General features: G+C 42.6%; 19 non-coding genes across 19 annotated transcripts; all 19 read right to left on the reverse strand.

Annotated features, from left to right (window-relative positions):
- Positions 1-414: 414 nt before the first annotated feature.
- Positions 415-581, reverse strand: LOC134590861 (U1 spliceosomal RNA). Its single transcript, XR_010087723.1, has one exon. It is a non-coding gene; the product is annotated as a U1 spliceosomal RNA (small nuclear RNA).
- A 475-nt stretch (positions 582-1,056) lies between these two features.
- LOC134592006 (U4 spliceosomal RNA) lies at positions 1,057-1,197 on the reverse strand. The gene has a single exon (XR_010088694.1). It is a non-coding gene; the product is annotated as a U4 spliceosomal RNA (small nuclear RNA).
- An 899-nt stretch (positions 1,198-2,096) lies between these two features.
- LOC134591441 (U1 spliceosomal RNA) lies at positions 2,097-2,263 on the reverse strand. The gene has a single exon (XR_010088220.1). It is a non-coding gene; the product is annotated as a U1 spliceosomal RNA (small nuclear RNA).
- A 476-nt stretch (positions 2,264-2,739) lies between these two features.
- LOC134592007 (U4 spliceosomal RNA) lies at positions 2,740-2,880 on the reverse strand. The gene has a single exon (XR_010088695.1). It is a non-coding gene; the product is annotated as a U4 spliceosomal RNA (small nuclear RNA).
- An 899-nt stretch (positions 2,881-3,779) lies between these two features.
- LOC134590862 (U1 spliceosomal RNA) lies at positions 3,780-3,946 on the reverse strand. The gene has a single exon (XR_010087724.1). It is a non-coding gene; the product is annotated as a U1 spliceosomal RNA (small nuclear RNA).
- Positions 3,947-4,421: 475 nt separating this feature from the next.
- Positions 4,422-4,562, reverse strand: LOC134593584 (U4 spliceosomal RNA). The gene has a single exon (XR_010090045.1). It is a non-coding gene; the product is annotated as a U4 spliceosomal RNA (small nuclear RNA).
- An 899-nt stretch (positions 4,563-5,461) lies between these two features.
- Positions 5,462-5,620, reverse strand: LOC134591580 (U1 spliceosomal RNA). Its single transcript, XR_010088339.1, has one exon. It is a non-coding gene; the product is annotated as a U1 spliceosomal RNA (small nuclear RNA).
- Positions 5,621-6,095: 475 nt separating this feature from the next.
- Positions 6,096-6,236, reverse strand: LOC134592008 (U4 spliceosomal RNA). The gene has a single exon (XR_010088696.1). It is a non-coding gene; the product is annotated as a U4 spliceosomal RNA (small nuclear RNA).
- An 899-nt stretch (positions 6,237-7,135) lies between these two features.
- On the reverse strand, positions 7,136-7,302 carry LOC134590864 (U1 spliceosomal RNA). The gene has a single exon (XR_010087725.1). It is a non-coding gene; the product is annotated as a U1 spliceosomal RNA (small nuclear RNA).
- A 475-nt stretch (positions 7,303-7,777) lies between these two features.
- On the reverse strand, positions 7,778-7,918 carry LOC134592010 (U4 spliceosomal RNA). The gene has a single exon (XR_010088697.1). It is a non-coding gene; the product is annotated as a U4 spliceosomal RNA (small nuclear RNA).
- An 899-nt stretch (positions 7,919-8,817) lies between these two features.
- On the reverse strand, positions 8,818-8,984 carry LOC134591442 (U1 spliceosomal RNA). The gene has a single exon (XR_010088221.1). It is a non-coding gene; the product is annotated as a U1 spliceosomal RNA (small nuclear RNA).
- A 476-nt stretch (positions 8,985-9,460) lies between these two features.
- LOC134592011 (U4 spliceosomal RNA) lies at positions 9,461-9,601 on the reverse strand. The gene has a single exon (XR_010088698.1). It is a non-coding gene; the product is annotated as a U4 spliceosomal RNA (small nuclear RNA).
- An 896-nt stretch (positions 9,602-10,497) lies between these two features.
- Positions 10,498-10,664, reverse strand: LOC134589657 (U1 spliceosomal RNA). Its single transcript, XR_010086698.1, has one exon. It is a non-coding gene; the product is annotated as a U1 spliceosomal RNA (small nuclear RNA).
- A 476-nt stretch (positions 10,665-11,140) lies between these two features.
- On the reverse strand, positions 11,141-11,281 carry LOC134592012 (U4 spliceosomal RNA). The gene has a single exon (XR_010088699.1). It is a non-coding gene; the product is annotated as a U4 spliceosomal RNA (small nuclear RNA).
- An 898-nt stretch (positions 11,282-12,179) lies between these two features.
- Positions 12,180-12,346, reverse strand: LOC134591306 (U1 spliceosomal RNA). The gene has a single exon (XR_010088104.1). It is a non-coding gene; the product is annotated as a U1 spliceosomal RNA (small nuclear RNA).
- Positions 12,347-12,821: 475 nt separating this feature from the next.
- Positions 12,822-12,962, reverse strand: LOC134592013 (U4 spliceosomal RNA). Its single transcript, XR_010088700.1, has one exon. It is a non-coding gene; the product is annotated as a U4 spliceosomal RNA (small nuclear RNA).
- An 896-nt stretch (positions 12,963-13,858) lies between these two features.
- On the reverse strand, positions 13,859-14,025 carry LOC134590430 (U1 spliceosomal RNA). The gene has a single exon (XR_010087355.1). It is a non-coding gene; the product is annotated as a U1 spliceosomal RNA (small nuclear RNA).
- Positions 14,026-14,501: 476 nt separating this feature from the next.
- LOC134592014 (U4 spliceosomal RNA) lies at positions 14,502-14,642 on the reverse strand. Its single transcript, XR_010088701.1, has one exon. It is a non-coding gene; the product is annotated as a U4 spliceosomal RNA (small nuclear RNA).
- Positions 14,643-15,537: 895 nt separating this feature from the next.
- Positions 15,538-15,704, reverse strand: LOC134589658 (U1 spliceosomal RNA). Its single transcript, XR_010086699.1, has one exon. It is a non-coding gene; the product is annotated as a U1 spliceosomal RNA (small nuclear RNA).
- Positions 15,705-16,122: the final 418 nt, after the last annotated feature.

Raw genomic sequence — 16,122 nt, forward strand, 5'->3', positions numbered from 1 at the left:
GACCACCCAGCTATTCCTAAGGTTTGGTCTGATTGTCTCAAGCGGCAATTCACTGCCTTGATCCAGAAAATCTTTTTTTCCCATAAATTCAATCAAACGTTACGTTCTGTTGGAAGACGTAATATAGGTCTCCAATTCTTTATTTCTTCCATTGCATTGAAGCATACAATAAATCAAAAGAAGTCAGGATAAAAAAATGATGAAAAAAAAGCTGAAAAGTTAAAATAAAAAGTGAAATTCTGGCTTAAAACTGGTCTCCAGAAAACATAGATAATAAAAATGATCAAGCCTAGGAAATGATTGTCGCTGCCTGCTTGATGCGGAAAGTAAGAGCCAAAGAAGACGGGTGCCGTGGCTGAAATTATCCTTCGTCAGAATTGGTGAAGTTCTCTATTTTTGTCAAACAAGCAAACACAGGGGAAAGCGCGAACGCAGTCCCCCACTACCATAAATTATGCAGTCGAGTTTCCCACATTTGAGGAAATCGCAGAGGTCAACTGGCACGGAGTGCAATGAACCAGCCTCACTCTGGGAGAGCCACCTTAGGGATCATGGCTATTGATCCCCTGCCAGGTAAGTATGACATGACGGGTACATTCAAAGGCACGCCTGCTGGGAAGCCTTTCCTTTAGGCTGTGGTGAAATAATAAAGCAAGTTTAAAAAAAAAAAAGAAGAGCAAATAAATAATCCAAATGATAGAAGGCTACAAAAGATTACCAAACCTCGTGGCTGATCGTTTTTTTCCTTAGCTACCAGTAATTTTAGTGCCTTCAGGTGGTTAGGTGTGAATAATTGAGCTGGATTCAGGGTGCGAAGGAGCAATTTGCATAAAGGCAAATGCTAGGCCAATGAGCCGAAGGATGGGAATTCGTAGCATGGAGTGAGAATAGTGTGCTGCCGGAAACAAATGGATTCAGTGGGAGAGAAAGGTAAAAGGGAAATGCTAAGAAGCCAGCGGAAGGAATGGTGCAACAGAGCTCAGGAAGAAACGGGAGTCACGTAAGACACGCCCTAGACATGGGGCGCCATAAACTTTTATTAAACCAATCTTTCAGTCTCCTTAGAGCCTGTCAAAAATTGCCAATGCTGACTGTATTTCAAGTCATCATGGCGGGGTATTGGGTAAAGTTTTCAATTAGCAATAATCACGCCTCGGATTGACCTCATGGGCTACGATACTGCCACTGCGCAAAGCTAACTGTTCAAGTGGGCCAGCTTTTAAGAGCTACCATGTAAGGACACTTTAAGACAGCGGTGAGAAAAAGTTCATGACCATAAGCCATTGCAAAGGATTATGGGAGGCAATATTCTAATTAGGCCCGCTTCCTCCTACAGGGAAGCTTAAACCCCAACAAATTCCTTGGTCTTCTTATATGGCATCTTGGAATGGTTCCAAACCTATAACAGAGAGTGAGGGCAACCATATCTTGCAGCAAACCTTGTACAATTTTTTTTCTCTCTTTGGAAACAGTTTTGCCAAGATTCTACTACAGCAGCCATTAGGCAGAGTACACAATCCGCTGGTCTACGTTCGTCCCCAAAGTCACACATTTCATGACTCCATCGATAGGAATGACCCTTGCCTAGCACCTGTCTTCTCTTCATCCACACTCAACAGGGCTGAAAGAACATTTGTGGTGGCTTTTTCAAAATTCCATGGTGTTCATTAGTAAGTGCTAGCGACCACCCAGCTATTCCTAAGGTTTGGTCTGATTGTCTCAAGCGGCAATTCACTGCCTTGATCCAGAAAATCTTTTTTTCCCATAAATTCAATCAAACGTTACGTTCTGTTGGAAGACGTAATATAGGTCTCCAATTCTTTATTTCTTCCATTGCATTGAAGCATACAATAAATCAAAAGAAGTCAGGATAAAAAAATGATGAAAAAAAAGCTGAAAAGTTAAAATAAAAAGTGAAATTCTGGCTTAAAACTGGTCTCCAGAAAACATAGATAATAAAAATGATCAAGCCTAGGAAATGATTGTCGCTGCCTGCTTGATGCGGAAAGTAAGAGCCAAAGAAGATGGGTGCCCTGGCTGAAATTATCCTTCGTCAGAATTGGTGAAGCTCTCTATTTTTGTCAAACAAGCAAACACAGGGGAAATCGCGAACGCAGTCCCCCACTCCCATAAATTATGCAGTCGAGTTTCCCACATTTGAGGAAATCGCAGAGGTCAACTGGTACGGAATGCAATGAACCAGCCTCACTCTGGGAGAGCCACCTTAGGGATCATGGCTATTGCTCCCCTGCCAGGTAAGTATGACATGACGGGTACATTCAAAGGCACGCCCGCTGGGAAGCCTTTCCTTTAGGCTGTGGTGAAATAATAAAGCAAGTTTAAAAAAAAAAAAAGAAGAGCAAATAAATAATCCAAATGATAGAAGGCTAGAAAAGATTACCAAACCTCGTGGCTGATCGTTTTTTTCCTTAGCTACCAGTAATTTTAGTGCCTTCAGGTGGTTAGGTGTGAATAATTGAGCTGGATTCAGGGTGCGAAGGAGCAATTTGCATAAAGGCAAATGCTAGGCCAATGAGCCGAAGGATGGGAATTCGTAGCATGGAGTGAGAATAGTGTGCTGCCGGAAACAAATGGATTCAGTGGGAGAGAAAGGTAAAAGGGAAATGCTAAGAAGCCAGCGGAAGGAATGGTGCAACAGAGCTCAGGAAGAAACGGGAGTCACGTAAGACACGCCCTAGACATGGGGCGCCATAAACTTTTATTAAACCAATCTTTCAGTCTCCTTAGAGCCTGTCAAAAATTGCCAATGCTGACTGTATTTCAAGTCATCATGGCGGGGTATTGGGTAAAGTTTTCAATTAGCAATAATCACGCCTCGGATTGACCTCATGGGCTACGATACTGCCACTGCGCAAAGCTAACTGTTCAAGTGGGCCAGCTTTTAAGAGCTACCATGTAAGGACCCTTTAAGACAGCGGTGAGAAAAAGTTCATGACCATAAGCCATTGCAAAGGATTATGGGAGGCAATATTCTAATTAGGCCCGCTTCCTCCTACAGGGAAGCTTAAACCCCAACAAATTCCTTGGTCTTCTTATATGGCATCTTGGAATGGTTCCAAACCTATAACAGAGAGTGAGGGCAACCATATCTTGCAGCAAACCTTGTACAATTTTTTTTCTCTCTTTGGAAACAGTTTTGCCAAGATTCTACTACAGCAGCCATTAGGCAGAGTACACAATCCGCTGGTCTACGTTCGTCCCCAAAGTCACACATTTCATGACTCCATCGATAGGAATGACCCTTGCCTAGCACCTGTCTTCTCTTCATCCACACTCAACAGGGCTGAAAGAACATTTGTGGTGGCTTTTTCAAAATTCCATGGTGTTCATTAGTAAGTGCTAGCGACCACCCAGCTATTCCTAAGGTTTGGTCTGATTGTCTCAAGCGGCAATTCACTGCCTTGATCCAGAAAATCTTTTTTTCCCATAAATTCAATCAAACGTTACGTTCTGTTGGAAGACGTAATATAGGTCTCCAATTCTTTATTTCTTCCATTGCATTGAAGCATACAATAAATCAAAAGAAGTCAGGATAAAAAAATGATGAAAAAAAAGCTGAAAAGTTAAAATAAAAAGTGAAATTCTGGCTTAAAACTGGTCTCCAGAAAACATAGATAATAAAAATGATCAAGCCTAGGAAATGATTGTCGCTGCCTGCTTGATGCGGAAAGTAAGAGCCAAAGAAGACGGGTGCCGTGGCTGAAATTATCCTTCGTCAGAATTGGTGAAGTTCTCTATTTTTGTCAAACAAGCAAACACAGGGGAAAGCGCGAACGCAGTCCCCCACTACCATAAATTATGCAGTCGAGTTTCCCACATTTGAGGAAATCGCAGAGGTCAACTGGCACGGAGTGCAATGAACCAGCCTCACTCTGGGAGAGCCACCTTAGGGATCATGGCTATTGATCCCCTGCCAGGTAAGTATGACATGACGGGTACATTCAAAGGCACGCCTGCTGGGAAGCCTTTCCTTTAGGCTGTGGTGAAATAATAAAGCAAGTTTAAAAAAAAAAAAGAAGAGCAAATAAATAATCCAAATGATAGAAGGCTACAAAAGATTACCAAACCTCGTGGCTGATCGTTTTTTTCCTTAGCTACCAGTAATTTTAGTGCCTTCAGGTGGTTAGGTGTGAATAATTGAGCTGGATTCAGGGTGCGAAGGAGCAATTTGCATAAAGGCAAATGCTAGGCCAATGAGCCGAAGGATGGGAATTCGTAGCATGGAGTGAGAATAGTGTGCTGCCGGAAACAAATGGATTCAGTGGGAGAGAAAGGTAAAAGGGAAATGCTAAGAAGCCAGCGGAAGGAATGGTGCAACAGAGCTCAGGAAGAAACAGGAGTCACGTAAGACACGCCCTAGACATGGGGCGCCATAAACTTTTATTAAACCAATCTTTCAGTCTCCTTAGAGCCTGTCAAAAATTGCCAATGCTGACTGTATTTCAAGTCATCATGGCGGGGTATTGGGTAAAGTTTTCAATTAGCAATAATCACGCCTCGGATTGACCTCATGGGCTACGATACTGCTACTGCGCAAAGCTAACTGTTCAAGTGGGCCAGCTTTTAAGAGCTACCATGTAAGGACCCTTTAAGACAGCGGTGAGAAAAAGTTCATGACCATAAGCCATTGCAAAGGATTATGGGAGGCAATATTCTAATTAGGCCCGCTTCCTCCTACAGGGAAGCTTAAACCCCAACAAATTCCTTGGTCTTCTTATATGGCATCTTGGAATGGTTCCAAACCTATAACAGAGAGTGAGGGCAACCATATCTTGCAGCAAACCTTGTACAATTTTTTTTCTCTCTTTGGAAACAGTTTTGCCAAGCTTCTACTACATCAGCCATTAGGCAGAGTACACAATCCACTGGTCTACGTTCGTCCCCAAAGTCACACATTTCATGACTCCATCGATAGGAATGACCCTTGCCTAGCACCTGTCTTCTCTTCATCCACACTCAACAGGGCTGAAAGAACATTTGTGGTGGCTTTTTCAAAATTCCATGGTGTTCATTAGTAAGTGCTAGCGACCACCCAGCTATTCCTAAGGTTTGGTCTGATTGTCTCAAGCGGCAATTCACTGCCTTGATCCAGAAAATCTTTTTTTCCCAGAAATTCAATCAAACGTTACGTTCTGTTGGAAGACGTAATATAGGTCTCCAATTCTTTATTTCTTCCATTGCATTGAAGCATACAATAAATCAAAAGAAGTCAGGATAAAAAAATGATGAAAAAAAAGCTGAAAAGTTAAAATAAAAAGTGAAATTCTGGCTTAAAACTGGTCTCCAGAAAACATAGATAATAAAAATGATCAAGCCTAGGAAATGATTGTCGCTGCCTGCTTGATGCGGAAAGTAAGAGCCAAAGAAGACGGGTGCCGTGGCTAAAATTATCCTTCGTCAGAATTGGTGAAGTTCTCTATTTTTGCCAAACAAGCAAACACAGGGGAAAGCAGTCCCCCACTACCATAAATTATGCAGTCGAGTTTCCCACATTTGAGGAAATCGCAGAGATCAACTGGTACGGAGTGCAATGAACCAGCCTCACTCTGGGAGAACCACCTTAGGGATCATGGCTATTGCTCCCCTGCCAGGTAAGTATGACATGACGGGTACATTCAAAGGCACGCCCGCTGGGAAGCCTTTCCTTTAGGCTGTGGTGAAATAATAAAGCAAGTTTAAAAAAAAAAAAGAAGAGCAAATAAATAATCCAAATGATAGAAGGCTACAAAAGATTACCAAACCTCGTGGCTGATCGTTTTTTTCCTTAGCTACCAGTAATTTTAGTGCCTTCAGGTGGTTAGGTGTGAATAATTGAGCTGGATTCAGGGTGCGAAGGAGCAATTTGCATAAAGGCAAATGCTAGGCCAATGAGCCGAAGGATGGGAATTCGTAGCATGGAGTGAGAATAGTGTGCTGCCGGAAACAAATGGATTCAGTGGGAGAGAAAGGTAAAAGGGAAATGCTAAGAAGCCAGCGGAAGGAATGGTGCAACAGAGCTCAGGAAGAAACGGGAGTCACGTAAGACACGCCCTAGACATGGGGCGCCATAAACTTTTATTAAACCAATCTTTCAGTCTCCTTAGAGCCTGTCAAAAATTGCCAATGCTGACTGTATTTCAAGTCATCATGGCGGGGTATTGGGTAAAGTTTTCAATTAGCAATAATCACGCCTCGGATTGACCTCATGGGCTACGATACTGCCACTGCGCAAAGCTAACTGTTCAAGTGGGCCAGCTTTTAAGAGCTACCATGTAAGGACCCTTTAAGACAGCGGTGAGAAAAAGTTCATGACCATAAGCCATTGCAAAGGATTATGGGAGGCAATATTCTAATTAGGCCCGCTTCCTCCTACAGGGAAGCTTAAACCCCAACAAATTCCTTGGTCTTCTTATATGGCATCTTGGAATGGTTCCAAACCTATAACAGAGAGTGAGGGCAACCATATCTTGCAGCAAACCTTGTACAATTTTTTTTCTCTCTTTGGAAACAGTTTTGCCAAGATTCTACTACAGCAGCCATTAGGCAGAGTACACAATCCGCTGGTCTACGTTCGTCCCCAAAGTCACACATTTCATGACTCCATCGATAGGAATGACCCTTGCCTAGCACCTGTCTTCTCTTCATCCACACTCAACAGGGCTGAAAGAACATTTGTGGTGGCTTTTTCAAAATTCCATGGTGTTCATTAGTAAGTGCTAGCGACCACCCAGCTATTCCTAAGGTTTGGTCTGATTGTCTCAAGCGGCAATTCACTGCCTTGATCCAGAAAATCTTTTTTTCCCATAAATTCAATCAAACGTTACGTTCTGTTGGAAGACGTAATATAGGTCTCCAATTCTTTATTTCTTCCATTGCATTGAAGCATACAATAAATCAAAAGAAGTCAGGATAAAAAAATGATGAAAAAAAAGCTGAAAAGTTAAAATAAAAAGTGAAATTCTGGCTTAAAACTGGTCTCCAGAAAACATAGATAATAAAAATGATCAAGCCTAGGAAATGATTGTCGCTGCCTGCTTGATGCGGAAAGTAAGAGCCAAAGAAGACGGGTGCCGTGGCTGAAATTATCCTTCGTCAGAATTGGTGAAGTTCTCTATTTTTGTCAAACAAGCAAACACAGGGGAAAGCGCGAACGCAGTCCCCCACTACCATAAATTATGCAGTCGAGTTTCCCACATTTGAGGAAATCGCAGAGGTCAACTGGCACGGAGTGCAATGAACCAGCCTCACTCTGGGAGAGCCACCTTAGGGATCATGGCTATTGATCCCCTGCCAGGTAAGTATGACATGACGGGTACATTCAAAGGCACGCCTGCTGGGAAGCCTTTCCTTTAGGCTGTGGTGAAATAATAAAGCAAGTTTAAAAAAAAAAAAGAAGAGCAAATAAATAATCCAAATGATAGAAGGCTACAAAAGATTACCAAACCTCGTGGCTGATCGTTTTTTTCCTTAGCTACCAGTAATTTTAGTGCCTTCAGGTGGTTAGGTGTGAATAATTGAGCTGGATTCAGGGTGCGAAGGAGCAATTTGCATAAAGGCAAATGCTAGGCCAATGAGCCGAAGGATGGGAATTCGTAGCATGGAGTGAGAATAGTGTGCTGCCGGAAACAAATGGATTCAGTGGGAGAGAAAGGTAAAAGGGAAATGCTAAGAAGCCAGCGGAAGGAATGGTGCAACAGAGCTCAGGAAGAAACGGGAGTCACGTAAGACACGCCCTAGACATGGGGCGCCATAAACTTTTATTAAACCAATCTTTCAGTCTCCTTAGAGCCTGTCAAAAATTGCCAATGCTGACTGTATTTCAAGTCATCATGGCGGGGTATTGGGTAAAGTTTTCAATTAGCAATAATCACGCCTCGGATTGACCTCATGGGCTACGATACTGCCACTGCGCAAAGCTAACTGTTCAAGTGGGCCAGCTTTTAAGAGCTACCATGTAAGGACACTTTAAGACAGCGGTGAGAAAAAGTTCATGACCATAAGCCATTGCAAAGGATTATGGGAGGCAATATTCTAATTAGGCCCGCTTCCTCCTACAGGGAAGCTTAAACCCCAACAAATTCCTTGGTCTTCTTATATGGCATCTTGGAATGGTTCCAAACCTATAACAGAGAGTGAGGGCAACCATATCTTGCAGCAAACCTTGTACAATTTTTTTTCTCTCTTTGGAAACAGTTTTGCCAAGATTCTACTACAGCAGCCATTAGGCAGAGTACACAATCCGCTGGTCTACGTTCGTCCCCAAAGTCACACATTTCATGACTCCATCGATAGGAATGACCCTTGCCTAGCACCTGTCTTCTCTTCATCCACACTCAACAGGGCTGAAAGAACATTTGTGGTGGCTTTTTCAAAATTCCATGGTGTTCATTAGTAAGTGCTAGCGACCACCCAGCTATTCCTAAGGTTTGGTCTGATTGTCTCAAGCGGCAATTCACTGCCTTGATCCAGAAAATCTTTTTTTCCCATAAATTCAATCAAACGTTACGTTCTGTTGGAAGACGTAATATAGGTCTCCAATTCTTTATTTCTTCCATTGCATTGAAGCATACAATAAATCAAAAGAAGTCAGGATAAAAAAATGATGAAAAAAAAGCTGAAAAGTTAAAATAAAAAGTGAAATTCTGGCTTAAAACTGGTCTCCAGAAAACATAGATAATAAAAATGATCAAGCCTAGGAAATGATTGTCGCTGCCTGCTTGATGCGGAAAGTAAGAGCCAAAGAAGATGGGTGCCCTGGCTGAAATTATCCTTCGTCAGAATTGGTGAAGCTCTCTATTTTTGTCAAACAAGCAAACACAGGGGAAATCGCGAACGCAGTCCCCCACTCCCATAAATTATGCAGTCGAGTTTCCCACATTTGAGGAAATCGCAGAGGTCAACTGGTACGGAATGCAATGAACCAGCCTCACTCTGGGAGAGCCACCTTAGGGATCATGGCTATTGCTCCCCTGCCAGGTAAGTATGACATGACGGGTACATTCAAAGGCACGCCCGCTGGGAAGCCTTTCCTTTAGGCTGTGGTGAAATAATAAAGCAAGTTTAAAAAAAAAAAAAGAAGAGCAAATAAATAATCCAAATGATAGAAGGCTAGAAAAGATTACCAAACCTCGTGGCTGATCGTTTTTTTCCTTAGCTACCAGTAATTTTAGTGCCTTCAGGTGGTTAGGTGTGAATAATTGAGCTGGATTCAGGGTGCGAAGGAGCAATTTGCATAAAGGCAAATGCTAGGCCAATGAGCCGAAGGATGGGAATTCGTAGCATGGAGTGAGAATAGTGTGCTGCCGGAAACAAATGGATTCAGTGGGAGAGAAAGGTAAAAGGGAAATGCTAAGAAGCCAGCGGAAGGAATGGTGCAACAGAGCTCAGGAAGAAACGGGAGTCACGTAAGACACGCCCTAGACATGGGGCGCCATAAACTTTTATTAAACCAATCTTTCAGTCTCCTTAGAGCCTGTCAAAAATTGCCAATGCTGACTGTATTTCAAGTCATCATGGCGGGGTATTGGGTAAAGTTTTCAATTAGCAATAATCACGCCTCGGATTGACCTCATGGGCTACGATACTGCCACTGCGCAAAGCTAACTGTTCAAGTGGGCCAGCTTTTAAGAGCTACCATGTAAGGACACTTTAAGACAGCGGTGAGAAAAAGTTCATGACCATAAGCCATTGCAAAGGATTATGGGAGGCAATATTCTAATTAGGCCCGCTTCCTCCTACAGGGAAGCTTAAACCCCAACAAATTCCTTGGTCTTCTTATATGGCATCTTGGAATGGTTCCAAACCTATAACAGAGAGTGAGGGCAACCATATCTTGCAGCAAACCTTGTACAATTTTTTTTCTCTCTTTGGAAACAGTTTTGCCAAGATTCTACTACAGCAGCCATTAGGCAGAGTACACAATCCGCTGGTCTACGTTCGTCCCCAAAGTCACACATTTCATGACTCCATCGATAGGAATGACCCTTGCCTAGCACCTGTCTTCTCTTCATCCACACTCAACAGGGCTGAAAGAACATTTGTGGTGGCTTTTTCAAAATTCCATGGTGTTCATTAGTAAGTGCTAGCGACCACCCAGCTATTCCTAAGGTTTGGTCTGATTGTCTCAAGCGGCAATTCACTGCCTTGATCCAGAAAATCTTTTTTTCCCAGAAATTCAATCAAACGTTACGTTCTGTTGGAAGACGTAATATAGGTCTCCAATTCTTTATTTCTTCCATTGCATTGAAGCATACAATAAATCAAAAGAAGTCAGGATAAAAAAATGATGAAAAAAAAGCTGAAAAGTTAAAATAAAAAGTGAAATTCTGGCTTAAAACTGGTCTCCAGAAAACATAGATAATAAAAATGATCAAGCCTAGGAAATGATTGTCGCTGCCTGCTTGATGCGGAAAGTAAGAGCCAAAGAAGACGGGTGCTGTGGCTGAAATTATCCTTCGTCAGAATTGGTGTTCTCTATTTTTGTCAAACAAGCAAACACAGGGGAAAGCGCGAACGCAGTCCCCCACTACCATAAATTATGCAGTCGAGTTTCCCACATTTGAGGAAATCGCAGAGGTCAACTGGTACGGAGTGCAATGAACCAGCCTCACTCTGGGAGAGCCACCTTAGGGATCATGGCTATTGCTCCCCTGCCAGGTAAGTATGACATGACGGGTACATTCAAAGGCACGCCCGCTGGGAAGCCTTTCCTTAAGGCTGTGGTGAAATAATAAAGCAAGTTTAAAAAAAAAAAAAGAAGAGCAAATAAATAATCCAAATGATAGAAGGCTACAAAAGATTACCAAACCTCGTGGCTGATCGTTTTTTTCCTTAGCTACCAGTAATTTTAGTGCCTTCAGGTTGTTAGGTGTGAATAATTGAGCTGGATTCAGGGTGCGAAGGAGCAATTTGCATAAAGGCAAATGCTAGGCCAATGAGTCGAAGGATGGGAATTCGTAGCATGGAGTGAGAATAGTGTGCTGCCGGAAACAAATGGATTCAGTGGGAGAGAAAGGTAAAAGGGAAATGCTAAGAAGCCAGCGGAAGGAATGGTGCAACAGAGCTCAGGAAGAAACGGGAGTCACGTAAGACACGCCCTAGACATGGGGCGCCATAAACTTTTATTAAACCAATCTTTCAGTCTCCTTAGAGCCTGTCAAAAATTGCCAATGCTGACTGTATTTCAAGTCATCATGGCGGGGTATTGGGTAAAGTTTTCAATTAGCAATAATCACGCCTCGGATTGACCTCATGGGCTACGATACTGCCACTGCGCAAAGCTAACTGTTCAAGTGGGCCAGCTTTTAAGAGCTACCATGTAAGGACACTTTAAGACAGCGGTGAGAAAAAGTTCATGACCATAAGCCATTGCAAAGGATTATGGGAGGCAATATTCTAATTAGGCCCGCTTCCTCCTACAGGGAAGCTTAAACCCCAACAAATTCCTTGGTCTTCTTATATGGCATCTTGGAATGGTTCCAAACCTATAACAGAGAGTGAGGGCAACCATATCTTGCAGCAAACCTTGTACAATTTTTTTTCTCTCTTTGGAAACAGTTTTGCCAAGATTCTACTACAGCAGCCATTAGGCAGAGTACACAATCCGCTGGTCTACGTTCGTTCCAAAGTCTCACATTTCATGACTCCATCGATAGGAATGACCCTTGCCTAGCACCTGTCTTCTCTTCATCCACACTCAACAGGGCTGAAAGAACATTTGTGGTGGCTTTTTCAAAATTCCATGGTGTTCATTAGTAAGTGCTAGCGACCACCCAGCTATTCCTAAGGTTTGGTCTGATTGTCTCAAGCGGCAATTCACTGCCTTGATCCAGAAAATCTTTTTTTCCCAGAAATTCAATCAAACGTTACGTTCTGTTGGAAGACGTAATATAGGTCTCCAATTCTTTATTTCTTCCATTGCATTGAAGCATACAATAAATCAAAAGAAGTCAGGATAAAAAAATGATGAAAAAAAAGCTGAAAAGTTAAAATAAAAAGTGAAATTCTGGCTTAAAACTGGTCTCCAGAAAACATAGATAATAAAAATGATCAAGCCTAGGAAATGATTGTCGCTGCCTGCTTGATGCGGAAAGTAAGAGCCAAAGAAGATGGGTGCCCTGGCTGAAATTATCCTTCGTCAGAATTGGTGAAGCTCTCTATTTTTGTCAAACAAGCAAACACAGGGGAAATCGCGAACGCAGTCCCCCACTCCCATAAATTATGCAGTCGAGTTTCCCACATTTGAGGAAATCGCAGAGGTCAACTGGTACGGAGTGCAATGAACCAGCCTCACTCTGGGAGAGCCACCTTAGGGATCATGGCTATTGCTCCCCTGCCAGGTAAGTATGACATGACGGGTACATTCAAAGGCACGCCCGCTGGGAAGCCTTTCCTTTAGGCTGTGGTGAAATAATAAAGCAAGTTTAAAAAAAAAAAAGAAGAGCAAATAAATAATCCAAATGATAGAAGGCTACAAAAGATTACCAAACCTCGTGGCTGATCGTTTTTTTCCTTAGCTACCAGTAATTTTAGTGCCTTCAGGTGGTTAGGTGTGAATAATTGAGCTGGATTCAGGGTGCGAAGGAGCAATTTGCATAAAGGCAAATGCTAGGCCAATGAGCCGAAGGATGGGAATTCGTAGCATGGAGTGAGAATAGTGTGCTGCCGGAAACAAATGGATTCAGTGGGAGAGAAAGGTAAAAGGGAAATGCTAAGAAGCCAGCGGAAGGAATGGTGCAACAGAGCTCAGGAAGAAACGGGAGTCACGTAAGACACGCCCTAGACATGGGGCGCCATAAACTTTTATTAAACCAATCTTTCAGTCTCCTTAGAGCCTGTCAAAAATTGCCAATGCTGACTGTATTTCAAGTCATCATGGCGGGGTATTGGGTAAAGTTTTCAATTAGCAATAATCACGCCTCGGATTGACCTCATGGGCTACGATACTGCCACTGCGCAAAGCTAACTGTTCAAGTGGGCCAGCTTTTAAGAGCTACCATGTAAGGACACTTTAAGACAGCGGTGAGAAAAAGTTCATGACCATAAGCCATTGCAAAGGATTATGGGAGGCAATATTCTAATTAGGCCCGCTTCCTCCTACAGGGAAGCTTAAACCCCAACAAATTCCTTGGTCTTCTTATATGGCATCTTGGAATGGTTCCAAACCTATAACAGAGAGTGAGGGCAACCATATCTTGCAGCAAACCTTGTACAATTTTTTTTCTCTCTTTGGAAACAGTTTTGCCAAGATTCTACTACAGCAGCCATTAGGCAGAGTACACAATCCGCTGGTCTACGTTCGTCCCCAAAGTCACACATTTCATGACTCCATCGATAGGAATGACCCTTGCCTAGCATCTGTCTTCTCTTCATCCACACTCAACAGGGCTGAAAGAACATTTGTGGTGGCTTTTTCAAAATTCCATGGTGTTCATTAGTAAGTGCTAGCGACCACCCAGCTATTCCTAAGGTTTGGTCTGATTGTCTCAAGCGGCAATTCACTGCCTTGATCCAGAAAATCTTTTTTTCCCATAAATTCAATCAAACGTTACGTTCTGTTGGAAGACGTAATATAGGTCTCCAATTCTTTATTTCTTCCATTGCATTGAAGCATACAATAAATCAAAAGAAGTCAGGATAAAAAAATGATGAAAAAAAAGCTGAAAAGTTAAAATAAAAAGTGAAATTCTGGCTTAAAACTGGTCTCCAGAAAACATAGATAATAAAAATGATCAAGCCTAGGAAATGATTGTCGCTGCCTGCTTGATGCGGAAAGTAAGAGCCAAAGAAGATGGGTGCCCTGGCTGAAATTATCCTTCGTCAGAATTGGTGTTCTCTATTTTTGTCAAACAAGCAAACACAGGGGAAAGCGCGAACGCAGTCCCCCACTCCCATAAATTATGCAGTCGAGTTTCCCACATTTGAGGAAATCGCAGAGGTCAACTGGTACGGAGTGCAATGAACCAGCCTCACTCTGGGAGAGCCACCTTAGGGATCATGGCTATTGCTCCCCTGCCAGGTAAGTATGACATGACGGGTACATTCAAAGGCACGCCCGCTGGGAAGCCTTTCCTTAAGGCTGTGGTGAAATAATAAAGCAAGTTTAAAAAAAAAAAAAGAAGAGCAAATAAATAATCCAAATGATAGAAGGCTACAAAAGATTACCAAACCTCGTGGCTGATCGTTTTTTTCCTTAGCTACCAGTAATTTTAGTGCCTTCAGGTTGTTAGGTGTGAATAATTGAGCTGGATTCAGGGTGCGAAGGAGCAATTTGCATAAAGGCAAATGCTAGGCCAATGAGTCGAAGGATGGGAATTCATAGCATGGAGTGAGAATAGTGTGCTGCCGGAAACAAATGGATTCAGTGGGAGAGAAAGGTAAAAGGGAAATGCTAAGAAACCAGCGGAAGGAATGGTGCAACAGAGCTCAGGAAGAAACGGGAGTCACGTAAGACACGCCCTAGACATGGGGCGCCATAAACTTTTATTAAACCAATCTTTCAGTCTCCTTAGAGCCTGTCAAAAATTGCCAATGCTGACTGTATTTCAAGTCATCATGGCGGGGTATTGGGTAAAGTTTTCAATTAGCAATAATCACGCCTCGGATTGACCTCATGGGCTACGATACTGCCACTGCGCAAAGCTAACTGTTCAAGTGGGCCAGCTTTCAAGAGCTACCATGTAAGGACACTTTAAGACAGCGGTGAGAAAAAGTTCATGACCATAAGCCATTGCAAAGGATTATGGGAGGCAATATTCTAATTAGGCCCGCTTCCTCCTACAGGGAAGCTTAAACCCCAACAAATTCCTTGGTCTTCTTATATGGCATCTTGGAATGGTTCCAAACCTATAACAGAGAGTGAGGGCAACCATATCTTGCAGCAAACCTTGTACAATTTTTTTTCTCTCTTTGGAAACAGTTTTGCCAAGATTCTACTACAGCAGCCATTAGGCAGAGTACACAATCCGCTGGTCTACGTTCGTTCCAAAGTCTCACATTTCATGACTCCATCGATAGGAATGACCCTTGCCTAGCACCTGTCTTCTCTTCATCCACACTCAACAGGGCTGAAAGAACATTTGTGGTGGCTTTTTCAAAATTCCATGGTGTTCATTAGTAAGTGCTAGCGACCACCCAGCTATTCCTAAGGTTTGGTCTGATTGTCTCAAGCGGCAATTCACTGCCTTGATCCAGAAAATCTTTTTTTCCCAGAAATTCAATCAAACGTTACGTTCTGTTGGAAGACGTAATATAGGTCTCCAATTCTTTATTTCTTCCATTGCATTGAAGCATACAATAAATCAAAAGAAGTCAGGATAAAAAAATGATGAAAAAAAAGCTGAAAAGTTAAAATAAAAAGTGAAATTCTGGCTTAAAACTGGTCTCCAGAAAACATAGATAATAAAAATGATCAAGCCTAGGAAATGATTGTCGCTGCCTGCTTGATGCGGAAAGTAAGAGCCAAAGAAGACGGGTGCCTTGGCTGAAATTATCCTTCGTCAGAATTGGTGTTCTCTATTTTTGTCAAACAAGCAAACACAGGGGAAAGCGCGAACGCAGTCCCCCACTACCATAAATTATGCAGTCGAGTTTCCCACATTTGAGGAAATCGCAGAGGTCAACTGGTACGGAGTGCAATGAACCAGCCTCACTCTGGGAGAGCCACCTTAGGGATCATGGCTATTGCTCCCCTGCCAGGTAAGTATGACATGACGGGTACATTCAAAGGCACGCCCGCTGGGAAGCCTTTCCTTAAGGCTGTGGTGAAATAATAAAGCAAGTTTAAAAAAAAAAAAAGAAGAGCAAATAAATAATCCAAATGATAGAAGGCTACAAAAGATTACCAAACCTCGTGGCTGATCGTTTTTTTCCTTAGCTACCAGTAATTTTAGTGCCTTCAGGTTGTTAGGTGTGAATAATTGAGCTGGATTCAGGGTGCGAAGGAGCAATTTGCATAAAGGCAAATGCTAGGCCAATGAGTCGAAGGATGGGAATTCGTAGCATGGAGTGAGAATAGTGTGCTGCCGGAAACAAATGGATTCAGTGGGAGAGAAAGGTAAAAGGGAAATGCTAAGAAGCCAGCGGAAGGAATGGTGCAACAGAGCTCAGGAAGAAACGGGAGTC

This window comes from Pelobates fuscus, chromosome 2 (assembly GCF_036172605.1).
Source record: "Pelobates fuscus isolate aPelFus1 chromosome 2, aPelFus1.pri, whole genome shotgun sequence".
NCBI lineage: Eukaryota > Metazoa > Chordata > Amphibia > Anura > Pelobatidae > Pelobates > Pelobates fuscus.